A 15826-nucleotide genomic window follows, 5' to 3' on the forward strand; every position below is an offset into this window, starting at 1 on the left:
TTTTAAAGTTTGCAACGTAACAGAGACGCTAAAAAGTCTCACGCTAAAACCTGCAGCTGGTGTGGTCCTTTTAGCGTTATCGTGAGATCTACACTGTTCTTCTGGAGGGCTCTATCTTCTAACATGGGCTGGGGGTTGTCCTCGACGTACCTGAGACGCGAAAAAGTCTCACGCTAAAACGTGCGGGTTGTGTAATCGTACAGGTAGGCTGGCTCGTCCGTCCCTTATCGTAGGGCCTTCTAGCTTAACACGGTTCTGCTCTCGGCTTCTGTCCTCGTTTCTCCCCTCGGAACTGCGTCTGCCTCACGGTGGGGAGGTAGGACATGCATTTAGGCATTCTTGTGTTAGTCTGTGGTATTCCATTTTGCTCACTCGTTACTCGTATTACTTTGGTTAATTTAATGTCACGATTTATTCGGAGCTATGTGACATACTACTGGATTTGCTTATCATGTCAGGGTTTTCATGTAAGGTGTTGGATTTGCCTGACACCTTACATATCACCACCCTTCGAACTTAATTTTTGCACTGAAGTTAGGCAATGATTGAATCGTTGTCTAAATCAGTCAAAAATTATTCTGGTGTCTAAATTTTGTTGCCTACGTTATTATGTTCTATGCTAGTTTGTATTACTAATTTATATCTTTATATTCTTCCTCATTATAATTAAAAATGCTTAGAGAAGAATATTTTTTTGTTTTATTATTAATTTTTAATTATTTTCTTTCTTTATTTAAGTGTGATGTTTGTTTTTTAAGAAGTTTGTTATCGAAAGTGAGGAGTCTTTCACATCGTTTTTCTTAGAAATATTGTTTTTATAAATACAGTAATTAAGTAAAATCTATTCCTAACACATTTTCTAAATATCATGTACAATTAAAATGTTTTTGTTTTTAGACACTCATTTCAATATTTTTATACTAACAAGTAAGAATTATTTCCAAGAATTACTTTGACAAAGAAATATACATACACAAGTATTGAGATATTATCCTAACAAATTTTACAAATGCTAAAAAAAAATTGTTTTGACAAAGAACTATACCTACACACGTATTGAGGTATTATCCTAATAAATGGTACAAATGTTAAAGAAAGGGAAAACATCCAAAAAGATAATTTTTTATTCTTTGTTTTAATAAGGAGAAAAATAAGTAAAATATAGTTATTCTTTTATTTTCACGAGGAGAAAATAAGTGGTATATAGTTTCTTTATATACTGTCCATTTCAGAACTAATGACTTATTTTTATCGATAGTCTATTCTTTATTTAAGTCCATAGTCAATGACTGTTATTTTGTAGTTTATTAGCTGTCTGGTGTGCTTAACTTATTTAGTTTTTCACACGTTTCTTTTGCACAATTCCTACATCACATAATTTGATTTCACGCATTCACACAATCCTATGAATGTTCAAGCATGAGGTTGGCGAATGTTTTTGCACGAAGGTGATGGACTTGAGCGAGATGGATGTGGGCAAGTATTTGATGTACAGCTTCGTTCGTCGTTCCTGGTTGGCTTTGCAAGTGTGTGTTGCTGTTGTGGAGGTCCCCTAATGGAATGGAGCTGTGAGTGCAGAATCTCGTGGTTTACTGGCTTTGTATGCGTGAAAGTCATCGTTTTGTGTCGCTGAAAGCGGTCGTTTTTCTTTGTAATACTTCGCAGACGACTAGTTTACAATAGGATAGGAATTTGGGAAGGTATGTCGTCTATTCTTCACCCATCTTCTGTCTTGGTCTCAATCTTGCGAATCTTCAACTTCTGTTCTTCCCGCTTTTTCTCTGCTTCTTACTTGCTTCTTGGTTCTTCTCTGGGCAGGATATGGAAATATTTATTGATAACTAGTCGCTTTGAAGTTCTCCTCCTAGTAACAGTTTGATAAATTGTTTGGACGTGTCATTTTTACTTTGTGGAACTTTTCTTCAGTTTCGTGCATCAGCGTGCTGTTTAATAGCAGTAGTGTGACTTTTACGCATATCTTTTGCCAGCGGTGGCTTGCCCAAGCGGTCTTCTCGTCCGGCCGTTTTTTGCTCGCTCCGTTCATTCGGAGCTCGGAGACCCTTCCGACGTTCGCCGTCCCGCCGCGTCTCAGCAGGGGTCTGTCACTGTGCGGCTCGGTGTTCCATCCCTGCAGGGTTCCTCCTAGCGGGCATATTTGTTGCCCGCTATCTATACAAGGGCCTTTCGCTGTCCTTTCCCTTCTCTCGACGCTCCTGCTATGTAGGAATCGTGTCTTGCTAATTACGTCCTTTTCTTTCTTGATACATCTCGCGCTGCAACTTGTGGATCGTTGCATCTCTTCCTTGCTGGAGTTTTTACAATGGTTTTTACAAAAAGTTTTACTTATAATCATCTAACATATATCTAGTATCTACTTGTTATACGCCTTCTTAAAAAGCTGTACAAATTTCGGCGCCCTTTCCATGTTACAATTCTAAGATATTTGGAGTCTTAACGTCTACTCAAGAATCCTCAAATTCGTTTTTTATTTTTGTTTAGTGTCGTGGTGTATAGCATTTTAGTATTTCATGCTGTTAGACTATCTACGCTTTATCCCTTCACCTTAATCTATGGTACTATTGGTGTTATTATTGAAACTACTTTCTTTTTCCCACCTTCCTCTCTCTTCATTCTTCTTTCACCTGACGATCTTATCTGCAACATAATCTTGAAATATTGTGCTGATTATTTACCAATAATAAAATTAATCTTCAAACTTTCTGATATGGCTCACATGGTGAAGGTTTTGCCTGTTTTTGGGTTCATTAGTTCCACAGCATTATCATGAGCAATTCGGCTAATTATGACAGGTGTATTTTGTGTTTCTGTTTGCTGGAGAGATGGTGTGTTTTTACAAATACTTTCTGGCCTACTGAGAATGTTCTTTTAATTGCTGTTCTATCTCCTCTTTCTTTTCTTTAAATGGGTGCCTCTCTGATGTTGGAGAGTGCTGTTGCTATGATTTGTTTGTGCTGTCTATGTGGTACAATAGGAAATCTAACATTTTCTCTGGTTATGTTTGGGGGTTCAATATTTTTAAGTACAGCAACTGGAGGCAGTAGTGTAGTGCTTTGCGGCATTTCATTTATTACTTCTTGAAAATCTTTAAGGTATATATCCCAAGTGTTGTGACTTTTGCCTGCATATAATCGGCATAAAGTGCCTATGTCCTTCATAGATCGTTCTGCTGGATTTACGCTAGGTTTGTACTTAGATATGTAGACGGGTTTTATTTTGTGTTGTTTTAACGTGTTCTGCCATTGCACTGATTTCTATTGTGGGCCATTATCGGAAATTAATCGTTCCACTCGACCTACTTGTCTGAGAAAATCTTGTCTAAATGCTTTACTTATAGCAAGTCCTGTTGCTCGTTTTAATGGTGTCAGGGTAACATATTTAGAAGTACCAAAACGACAAATATGAAAATGTATCCATTTTTTGTGCATGGGAGGGGCCCCATCAAATCTGTTGCAGCTATTTGTTTTAATCTTTTAGGGATTATTGGAAACATAGGTGGTTTGGTTTGGAAAGTGACGTGTTTAGCCCTCATACATTTTTTGCATTTCACTAATACTGTTCTAATTCGTCTTTCCATATTAGGAAAATGGCTTGTTTGTTTTATTTTTAAAAAGCATTTCTTTGGTCCAAAGTGGCCATTACTTAAATGTGTATACCATATGTACTTATTAATTAGTTCATCTGGGATATAAATTAACCATTCATTTGTTGCAACATTTCGTCTAAAAAATAAAACATTGTTTTTTACGAGATAGTGCTGTCGAATGTCTGGAAAATCCTTACTTCTCCACTTGTGTTTGATTCCTAGTGTTTCGGGATCCTTGTCCTGTTTTTTGCCTATGTTTTTCAATGCTGTCGTAATGTAGTTTTCGAAAGGTACTTGTTTCATATAGTACATTGTAAACTGGTCTTGTGCTGCTTCCAAACCTATGTTTTTGGATGCACCCTGTGGACATCGTGATAAAGCATCTGCTAATACATTCGCTGGTCCTGGTATGTGTGTAATAGTCAAGTCAAATTCTTGTAGTATTAACATCCATCTGGCTAACCTCCCATGAGTTAGTTTGGCGGATAACAGAAATTCTAATGCTTTGTGATCAGTATATACTTTTGTTTTTCTTCCGAATAGGAAGTATCGAAAACGTTGGAAGCCCCATACAATGGCCAATGCTTCCAGCTCTGTGACTGAATAGTTTTTCTCGCTTTTTGTGAGTACCCGACTGGCAAAGGCAATTGTCCTATATGATCTTAGCCCTGCCTGTTCGTATTCTTGGAATAAAACAACTCCTAAACCTGTTTTCGCGCTATCAGTGGCCATACAAAAATTTTGTGTTAGATCAGGATGTCCTAAAATTGGTGCTGTTGTTAGTGCGTTTTTCACTTTTAAAAATTCTTCATGGGCTTGTTGATCCCATACCCATGGCGTGTTTTTTCCAGTCAGTGCACATAGGCGTGGTATTGCGAGAGAGTCGATCCAAATAAATTTTTTATAGAATCCGGTGAGACCTAGAAATCCTCTGAGAGTTTTCTTATTATATGGAGTACAGAATTCTTTGATTGCCGTTAGTTTTTCTGGGTCAGGCATTACCCCTTTCTCGGAAATTATGTGTCCTAGAAATGTGTCCTAGAAATTTGACCTCTCGCCTTCCAAATTTGGATTTTGTTATATTTACTGTGACCCCATACTCTTTCATGATCTGTAAAAACTGATTTAATGTGTCGTTGTGATGTTCCCAAGAGGGTTCTGCTATAATCACATCATCAACATAACAAGTAATTTTTTGTAAAATTTCAGGACTGAGTATAGTATTAAATTCCCTAATAAATGCTGCTGATAATATGTTTAAACCGAATACGATAAATGCTGTAAATTTTCTACATTCTGGGGCCAATTCTATTTGCCAGAAACTACTCCGTAAATCAATTGATGAAAATATCTTAGCACTGTGGAAGTTTTGTAACAATTCCTCTAATTTTTCTGGGCGATTTGTCTCAGTGATTATGATTGTGTTGATCTGTCTGGAATCAAGCACTAACCTGATGCTCCCATCTCGTTTTTGTACAATATGGAGCGGGCTGTTATATGTGGAGGTAGCTGGTTCAGTAATATCATCATCTAACATTTTAGATATCTCCTGGAATACTTTATTCCTGTAGCTTAATGCGATTGTATAGGGTGGCACTCTAAATGGTTTGTGCTGTTTTACTTCAAACTTGTATTGAAAGTGTTTAATACTGCCAGTCTTAGGTAAAAATACCTCTGCTTTATCTCGTAAAATACCCTCTAATTCTCTTTTACTGTGTTCCGAAATACCTTGAACTTCTTGTAATTTTTCGTCGATTTCTTTATAGACTTCTAACATGAGTTGAGGCGATTCCCCTTTTTGTGCATACCATTCTAATTCTTCATCCTCTTTATCTCGCATCATTCTTAATTGTTTCTTTATAACTGGTATTTCTTCTAATTTTAGCTTTTGCTCAAAGAGAAGTGTGACACTCCCGAATGTTACGCTGCCTTTCCCCATATCTATTATCGCTCGTCTCTCATTTAAAAAATCTGCACCTATAATCAAATCTACAGTTAGTTTAGGTATAATCACGAAGTTGGCTTCGATCTTTTGACCTTGGCACGAAAGAGTTAACCTTGTTTGTCTCGTAACTTCCGCAGCATTGTTTCTAATAGGACCTCTTACTTTAATCTTACGTGTTTTCAGAACTGTCAATTCCTCATTGGCATTACACTGCATGAATAAATTTTCTGAGATCGCAGTCAGTTCACTTCCGCTATCAATTACAATATTGACTGGGATATGCTTTACCATAGCCTTCACAATTGGTTGAATTTGAAAGGGTCGGTTCTGTTCTTCTTCTTCTTGCATCAACGAATCCTCCACTGAATCATACATGAGTCTTTTTAGGAATTTCCTTTGTGAATTCCAACTTTCTGTAGGATAAGCTTCGACTGCCACTTCTCTCTCTTTCATTTCCTTTTCTCTATTTCTTCCTTCATTTACGCTTTCTTCTACATCGCCTACTTTTTCCTCATCCTCGTCTATCTTCTCCTTCTTCGTCGTTACTTCCACATAATCGCATCTAAATGCTCTAATTATCGCTTCATAACTTCCGTCATTATATACGTTGGGTTGTGTGCCCACTTGTAACTTATTTTCAACTTCTGTCGACTGCGCATTATCCTCATTGAATTCGCTTTCCCTGCTTTCCATCTCAAATAGCTCTGCAATATTCATTACTTCGTCCTTTCCTCCTACATTCGTTGTGCATGCCTCTGGTAATTCATCTTCTTCGTCAGTATTCTCCCAATTACTTTCGTCCCAACACGATATTGTTATTTTCTTTTCTTCGTTTTCATCTGGTCCCTGCGGATTTGTTTCTTCTTTCTTCTCTTCTCATGATAAGATTTTTACTTCTCTGTTCAAGGTGCTGCAATTGTCCTGGGTCGGTGCGTCATTCTCTTTGGCATGGGCGCTTAGTTGTCAATTCGAACGTTTATCGGGTTTTGGTGGTCTTACCTCAACCTCTTCTATCTGTATTCGCTTTCCTTTTTCAGCTTGTTGATAATTTGTCGGTCTATCGGTTCTCCAGTACCCGTTCCAGTTGTCGTTATTCCCTCTGTAACAGTTGTTGCCGTTCCTGGGTGAATTAGAGCTATTGCCATATTCTCTTCTAAACCCATAACCGGTTCTTTGTTGAAATCTATTGTCGTTTCTTGCTGCGAAGTTACCACGTGGTTCGTAATTATTGTTTCTTCGTACTGTGTCTTGTGGATTCCACTGCTTTTTGCTTTCGTTTTCACGTGCGCTTCGTCTTTTACTTGCGTCATCTTCCGAAAATATGAACTCTAGTTCCCTTAGAATACCTTTAAATGCTTCGACGTCATTGCCTCCGCGACCTACTAATGATTGCTGGTATTTCAATGGGAGCTTCATCGCGCATAATTTAATCAGCTCTCCGTCACTGTATGGTACATCTAAGCATTCATTTTTGTTTGCCATTAATTCGAAAAATTTCACGGGACTCTTCTCTCCTGAATTTTCAAAGTATGGGTTCTGTAATAATTCGTACTTCACTCTGTTCTGTGCTTCGCTGGACCAATATCGTGAGAGAAACTTCTCTCTGAAATCTTCGTACGATCGGCATGTCGCTGCAACATTTTGCATGATTTCTGCGACTGTTCCTGACATGTGTGCACATATAAAGTCTAATTTGTGTGCTAGCGTCCAGTGTTCTGGTAATCCTACTCGGAATTGATCAATAAAAGTTCGTGGACGTAGTGAGTTTCCTTCGCGAAAGTGTTGAAATTTTCTGACTGTGTGGAAATGATCTTTGTCGTACTTCGTCATAGTTCCATATGAAATTCGCGATTCTTCGCCACTTTTGTTTCTGATCATTTCTCCTGTCGTTCTTTCCGGTTGTGGTAGATCCATTGGATAGTGTCCACTGTAACTTTCGCGTACCCGCGGTGCAGGCTGTCTGATTTCACGTATGTTACTTTCCGCCTGCGATTGGAATCGAAAATGCGTAATATCTTCGTTAATTGGTTGTTTTTTCGGTGCTTTTACAAATACGGATGTGGTTGCAGACTCTGTGCTTGTTCGATCCTGTTCACTACGCTCTTCAATGGTTTGCAACAACTCTGCTCGCAATTTCTGAAATTGTCGCTTCGTTTGCGCTTCCATTTTGACTATGAGGTTAACATATCTTTTCAGCGCTGCTTTTGTGATACGTTTGTGTAACACACTGTTTTCAACAATTCCACGCGCTGTACCTGCTGCTCGTCTAGTAATTTCGTTTATCTGTTTCTTTAGTTTCTTGACTTCTCCCTGGGTGTTGTTACGCAATGTTTTGATCTCGTTCTGAGTGTCATTACGCAATGTTTGTACGTCCGCTTGTACCTTGTCAATCTCTGTTCTCAATTGATTGTGACCTGTTATTAAGTTTCCTATCACTTCTCGAGATTCTTTTGCCTCGTTTTCAATATGACTTAGGTGTAACTGAATTTCTTTGTTTTGTTCTTTAATCTCACACATTTGTCTCGTGGTTTCCGCATTCTGAATTTTTATTTGGTTCGCTATGTCTTTATTTTGCCTTGTCATGGTTTCCGTATTTTGTTGGTGGGTCCTATTGCGTTTTGTTCCGACGTCCTACGCTCTGTGTTTTCGCCCAAGTGTTGGTTCGCAGCCGATTGCATTGAACTGTGTTGTGACACGTTTCTGCTCGCATTCCTTGTACCATGTGGTGAGGGAGCTCTGATTACTTGTACTATGGGTTCTACGTATTCAAGACGCAAGTTGGAGTCCTCATCGACTGTCTCTCTACTTTCCTGCTCCTCTGTCGTGTGCTCACCTAGGTTTTCTGTGCCTTGGCGTACATTATCCTCGTTATGGTGCGTTATATGTCCAATTTCTCGCGATACTGCATCGTCTGTTGTACTGTCCTCTATTCTCTGTCCATTTTCATGCTGGGTCTCTACCTCAATTCGGTCAAGGTCTCTATTTGCCATTGCTAATTTTTCCGAATCCCTTATTTTCTGTGTTATAAGCAATTCACGCGCCCTACTTCGCGTCACTGTACGCTCATACGATCTTACGCGTTTCATAAACTTTTTGTTCACACGACTGGACACTACCAAGACTGACAATCCATTCACTTACTTGTTGGGACAGAACCAACTTGTCAACGATGTATCCGCCACCTGTGCGCTTGCATTGGAGAGAAAACTTAATTCTAACAATTTTCAAAATTAATAACATAATTATGCTATTGTTTCTGGTAGAATGTCTTTCTTCAATACTTTTACTATCTATCGCTGCAGCTACTGTTTTCGACTATGTATAACATTAGAAAAAAAAAATTTTCAACGAAAATTTTTTAGCAGGATATTTTTCTGACCTAATTAGGCATGTGGTCGACCTTCAATTATGGTATTTTACCATCCTGGCAGGGTCGCCATTTTCTAAACATTCATGGTGGTGTCTGATTGTTCTATATCGCGTCTCCCTACCACTTTCGCCCAACGACGCTCTGAGCGTGTTTTTTAGGGAATTAACTAGTTTGAACCTGGGACCTGCTGCTGGTAAGGAGACGCCAGACCACACATGACATGTAGAATTCAAAAGAGTTCAGTGAGACTAGCGATGATATAACCAAATACTAAATGATCTCAGCGTCAACTCCACTGCACTCCCTGTAAAAGAATCTTAATACTAACTAAATTTAGTGGAAAGGGTTCAAGGCTTTCCTATTTTTAGTTAGCTGGTAAAATAACGTCGAAAAAGCAGTTAAGTTTACCATTGGAAATTTTATTCTACTCACAAAACATCGTTTATAAATTGCACTATTGATAAAAGGAAATGTTTTAATACAGGATGGTAAAAACCAACTGAGCTCAACAAAAATGTTAACGAATATTCCCTGAGCGGTTTTACAAGTTCTACAATGGATCGAAGGATGACCTATGCCATATCACATCTATAATCTATGTTTAAATTAAGTTTCACAAAAGAGAAAACTATCAAAATGGTCTACAGTGACCCTCAATTATCTTTAATTACTTATCTAACTTGTCGTAAATTACAGTGGCTGATGTGGCTTCTCAATAACTATATAAAAGAAAAATCATCGCGTTTCAGATCTTTACTTCAAGTGGCAAATGTGAACACCATGAGTTTTAATTAACGATCGACACTCTAGTATTACGCAAAAAAGGGGTGTAACAGATGAGTCTTCAGCAGTTCTGAGTGAAGCCTTATGCGCTCAAAAGTGCGGCATCGCGTGCGTTCATTACCTTGTCGGTGTTTAGGCAGCGTCAGAGCGACAGCGGCCGGCGCAGCAGCCATCCAGCTCGCCGTCTCGGAACCAACCCTCCTCTAACTTCTCCTTACTACAATTTACCGAAGTTAGTTTAAAAAAACTATCTGGTTGTGTTTTTATCCGACCAATCAGGGTCTCAATGTTAACCTTAAGCTCCGCCTACAAAAATTCTGTCCATCCAATGAGAAACGTTATACTTTTCGTGGTGGGGCAATGTTTTTAAAGTTTGCAACGTAACAGAGACGCTAAAAAGTCTCACGCTAAAACCTGCAGCTGGTGTGGTCCTTTTAGCGTTATCGTGAGATCTACACTGTTCTTCTGGAGGGCTCTATCTTCTAACATGGGCTGGGGGTTGTCCTCGACGTACCTGAGACGCGAAAAAGTCTCACGCTAAAACGTGCGGGTTGTGTAATCGTACAGGTAGGCTGGCTCGTCCGTCCCTTATCGTAGGGCCTTCTAGCTTAACACGGTTCTGCTCTCGGCTTCTGTCCTCGTTTCTCCCCTCGGAACTGCGTCTGCCTCACGGTGGGGAGGTAGGACATGCATTTAGGCATTCTTGTGTTAGTCTGTGGTATTCCATTTTGCTCACTCGTTACTCGTATTACTTTGGTTAATTTAATGTCACGATTTATTCGGAGCTATGTGACATACTACTGGATTTGCTTATCATGTCAGGGTTTTCAAGTAAGGTGTTGGATTTGCCTGACAACTTACAACCATCTTGCATAAACCACGAGGTGTTCGCAGTGTCATCTAAGGCAGTTTGTACCGCCACAAATTCACGAAGAATGTCCAGATAGCGTGATGCAGTAATCGTTTCGGATCTGAAAAATGGGCCAATGATTCCTTTGGAAGAAATGGCGGCCCAGACCAGTACTTTTTGAGGATGCAGGGACGATGGGACTACAACATGTGGCTTTTCGGTTCCCCATATGCGCCAGTTCTGTTTATTGACGAAGCCGTCCAGGTAAAAATAAGCTTCGTCAGTAAACCAAATGCTGCCCACATGCATATCGCCGTCATCAACCCTGTGCACTATATCTTAGCGAATGTCTCTCGTGCAGCAATGGTAGCGGCGCTGAGTGGTTGCCGCGTTTGAATTTTGTATGGATAGAGGTGTAAACTCTGGCGCATGAGACGATACGTGGACGTTGGCGTCATTTGGACCGCAGCTGCAATACAGCGCACCCACAGACTGCTTTGTCTTCTATATCTTTCACATCACTTGCAGCGCCATCTGTTGTTGAAAATTGTAACTACTGTAATTTCGAAAGTTTGTCCGCCTGAAAATGTACTGTGGTCGCAAGCATATTGCAACAAACGGTGTATTTCTATCGCTGCTCGTTTAGTTTTTATTGCCGTTTCAAATATACCGGTCATTTTTGAAACACCCTGTATTATCTGATTACAAATGACAGGTCCGCCAATGCCCTGCCCTTTTGTATGTTGCGTACGCGATATTGCCGCCCTATGTATATGTGCATATCACTATCCCTCGACGTTTGTCACTTCAGTGTATAAATTCTTAATTACAATTCTACATCAATTACATAGCTATACACGAACCAGTGATACTCGTATACTTATTTACATGTATACAAATGCATAATTCTAATTGTATGATTATTATGTGCAGTTTTACTGGTACATACAGCTACCCGAAGCACATTTCTTGAAAATTACTCTCTACGAATGCATCAACTGTGTAAAATTCTCGCTGTTTTAGTAAAATTTCAAAAACTTCATTGAACTTGTGTAAGGCAGTTCCACGACCTCTTTTTTGGCGATTTGTTGAAGAATTTAAACTCACGAGTGTATGGCTATGGTGCGTGTGAGAAAGTGTTGAGTACGGTAAATCTACCGTGTGGCCAGTTCTTATATTGTAGGGGAAAGGGGGGTAAGAAGAGGTACTTGGCTTTATGGCTCAGTTAGTGATGTGGACAACGTTCATACTGCTAGCAGGGATGGAGAAAAAGAATACGTGTAAGGGGCAGCAAATTCTGAACTGTTAGTTTGCCTTGTGTAAGTCCGTTTCCCTCGACTGGCGCCATTTTTGCTGGAAAGTTTCTTAGTGAAGTTGAAGTTTGGTGTTTAATACAGGTAAAATACATTCCTTAACTGAAGCACTGTATATATTGGTGGGAACTGTTATTTTTGGACGTTATGTTACGTATATTATAAATACTTTTAGTCGAAACCTAACCTAAAACTAGCGATAAATATTCCACAATGTATCAGTGGGGCAAGACGGGATTTTTTTCTATGGGGCATGATGGGGAACTAACCCATCTTACCCAATAAATTTTACACTTTCGTCTTTTGTTTGTACAGGGTTTCTAACATGGTAAGGACATATGAGAGGAAGATAGATCGAGGTGGATGGTCTCCAGAAGCAATGAAATCAGCTATTGAAGCCGTTATCACAGGTGAAATGGGATATAAAAGAGTAGCTGACATTTTTCGTGTTCCGCAAACAACTCTAGAAGGAAGAGTTAAAGTACCTCGTGATCAGACAGAAAAATCGGAAAATATATTTACTGCGTCATCGAGTGGACGTGTGTATTTAAATAAAACAACTCCAATTTTGATCAAGAGTCTACGGCCAATTAAAACCGTTTTTACTCCAGAGAAAGAGAATATGTTGGTGGAATACGTACTAAAAGTGGAGGAAAGGTTAATTGGTCTGACAGCATATGACCTCAGAAAAATTGCCTTTCAATCGGCAGAGGAGTTGTGTAAAAAGCACACATTTTCTCAGGAAAAACAAGTAGCTGGCAAAGATTGGTTCATTGGTCTCAAACGTAGGGATCCTCAAATAACCCAAAGAAAACCAGAGCACACAAGTGCAGCACCAGATGCAGCATTCAACAAACAGAATGTAACTAATTTTTTTTGGTTTGTTATCTCGACTTATTGATACACATCAATTTACCCTTGACAGAATGTGTAATTGTGATGAGACTGGAGTAACTGTAGTACCAAAGCATAGGCCAAAAATTCTGTCTCTAAAAGCTAGAAACCAAGTTGATGTGTTATCTTCTGCTGAAAGAGGCGACACTGTAACAATATAAGTATGTTGCAATGCCTTTTTCCAAAGGTTCGAAATAACGATCAGTTAATGAAGACTGCCCTCCTGGAGCCTGGGCAGTATGTCACCCAAGTGGTTGGGTGCAATCCGATATTTTTTTTCAATGGTTTAAGAAATTTCTTGACTGGAGCCGAGCTACTAAGGAGAGGCCAGTTCTCCTGATTCTCGATGGACATTTCACCCACACCAAAAACATGGATTTTATTGAGTTTGCAAGGGAAAATGGCGTAGCGTTGTTGTGCTTCCCACCACATTGCACTCATCTCTTACAGCCTCTCAATGTAAGCTTCATGAAGCCTTTGAGTGTTTTTTATGACCAGGAAGTTTCATGCTGGCTCAGGTCGAATCCAACATGTGCTGTCTCTTTGTTCCAAATATCTAAGCTATATGGAAGGGCTTTTGTAAAGGCAGCAACTATGTCCACAGCAATTAATGGATTCCACAATACTGGAATTTGGACTACCAACCAAGTCGTTTTTAGTGACCATGATTATGCCACATCTGAGACTAAAGATAGGCCTAGGTCAGATGTCACAGATAATGAACCCTCAACCCACGGGGCTACAAACACCAACCAGCTTTCTGCTGCTTTCAGCTCACGTCAGGCTGCTGCTTCCGCCTATTTAGGACTACCTTCTGGTGTCTGGTGTCTTCTGGTGTCTCCAGCCCCCATCAGTGCTGCTAAACTGGATATGTCAACTCCAGCTGTTGCCTCCGACATTCTCCAGGCTGATGCTGCATATAAATACTTGAAGTTGTTGCTCCAATTGAAAATATTTAGCCTGTTTCAAGTCAAATTAATGTTACTACAACTGCTGGAAAGGCTATAACCATTCCAAAATGTCCAACACTGGTTCCCTCTCTTGCAGTGGCCTCAATTCAAAAAAGAAGAGCCGAAAGCATGGTAAACCAGCAGTTTTGACTGAATCACCCTACAAAAATGATTTACAACCAGAAATAAATTTAAAAAGAGGATAAGAAATGAAGCAAATAGGACAAACTAGGAAAAACTTGACGAAGAGATTTCCTCAAACTAACAAAAATACAACCATCACTAACCAAGTATTTCTAAAGAAGTCGAATAGTAAGAAAAAATACAAAAGAAAGGCAAAGAAATTAACAAAACCAACTTAAAAAGTAAGCAGATAGTTGCACTTCATCAGAATCTTCTGACGCTGAGTGTCTTTACTGTGGATACTTGTACTCACAGTCTACTAAAGGGTGGATTCAGTGTTTTATATGCAGAAGATGGGCTCATTGTTCCTGTGCAGGACAACAAGATAATGCAGTTCATGTTTGTGCACTGTGGGAAGACTGACCCCATCATGCCACACTCGTAACCCCATCTTGCCCCACTAGATGTATTACAAAGACAGTTTTATATTGTAATTGAAAAGTCAAAACAAATTTGTTTGTACTTCATTCTCAGCTGTAATAATGTACAATTACACCATAATTTTGTCAAAATCTTCTGACTACGATTGTTTACTTTATGACCCCAAATATATTAACTATCCCGTCTTGCCCTACTCTCCCCTAGAGATGAACATTATACGATATTGCAGTGCCTGTGTTATTCTGATTATGATGCGTGTCCAAAGGAACGTTCACTGCGGCGACTACAGCCAGTGTGAAATACATTAAATGAATTCGCAGTTGCAATTAAGGACAACCAATAGTTGTAGAATGGACTGGCAGCAATCAAAATTTGTGCCGGACCGGGACTCATATCTGGATTTCCGACTTACCCTTGTCTTCATTCCTCTGCACAGCTGAACATTGTTCTTATTCGCAATTTCGAATTCATTTAATGTATTTCATACCGGCTGTAATCGACGCAGTGCCCGAAGTCGAAATTAACTTGGCATCGTAACCAGAAAAATACAGGCACGGCGACATCATATTTATGTGCCGATACCGGGCACGTAACTTCCAAGTACAACGTCTGACCTGTACGGGAATATACACGATCGCTGTAGGAGTACAGACATGTGAAGGTTTGGGTCTGGCCGTGAGTCACGCACGGATAGCCAAACGTTAAGGTGACCGCTTGCGAATGCGGGAAATCCGGGTTGGAGTCCCACTCCGGCACAAATTTTCATTGTCATTAGTCCATTCTACAGCTAATGGTTCCCCTTATTTGCAATTGAGAATTCATTGAATGAACATTCTTTTTCAGTCCAAGTTCCTATAAGTATTCATTAGCATATGTTTGACATGTACAATTCTGCAAGTCCTCATTGGAGCCAGACCTAGACTACATCTAATGGCTTTCTTCTGTCATTAGTCATTAAAAGATGTAAGCTGACTGGTGCAATTAACCACAGCAGCATTCCATATTGCAGGTGTAAGTGGAAGAACGGATAATAAGAGTAAAGTAGCAGATTCTTACTGACAATTTGTCATAATTTATGCAACAAAAATAATACTCTTCCTAGTTTGCTGCTTAAATAATGTGTGTGTCCATCCCATGAAAGTCTTATCAATCACAAGTCCAAATAATTTTACATTTCAATGGTCTGAGGCTGGAAAAAAAGTCCTCTTGTTTTTGTTTTGTTAATAGACTGCTGGTTGGCCAGACACCAAGTCAACTCGATTATTTCTCTTTGGTAATTTTGGACACCTTGTAAGTTTTCACCTGTTCTCATCAGCTTGATATCGCCATAAGCACATTTTCACACGGTATTTACATACACCATGAAGAGGAAGGGTCCAAGAACTGACCCCTGTGGTATTCCACATTTTATTTTTGTGGTACCTTTCCCTTCCTTGTGTATATAAATAATTTATCAAGTCACATGCCATGTGAGAATGTGCTGTATGCTGACAACATCACAACGATAACAACAGGTAAAAAACTATCTTCATCCTCATCTCAATGTACATTGC

General features: G+C 39.5%; 1 protein-coding gene across 1 annotated transcript in view; it reads left to right on the forward strand.

The window, feature by feature from the left end:
* LOC126293545 (acetylcholine receptor subunit alpha-like) overlaps positions 1 to 15826 on the forward strand; it is a 486710-nt gene that overhangs the window by 457161 nt on the left and 13723 nt on the right. The window lies entirely within an intron of this gene.

The sequence above is a fragment of the Schistocerca gregaria genome, chromosome 10 (assembly GCF_023897955.1).
Source record: "Schistocerca gregaria isolate iqSchGreg1 chromosome 10, iqSchGreg1.2, whole genome shotgun sequence".
NCBI classification, from domain to species: domain Eukaryota; kingdom Metazoa; phylum Arthropoda; class Insecta; order Orthoptera; family Acrididae; genus Schistocerca; species Schistocerca gregaria.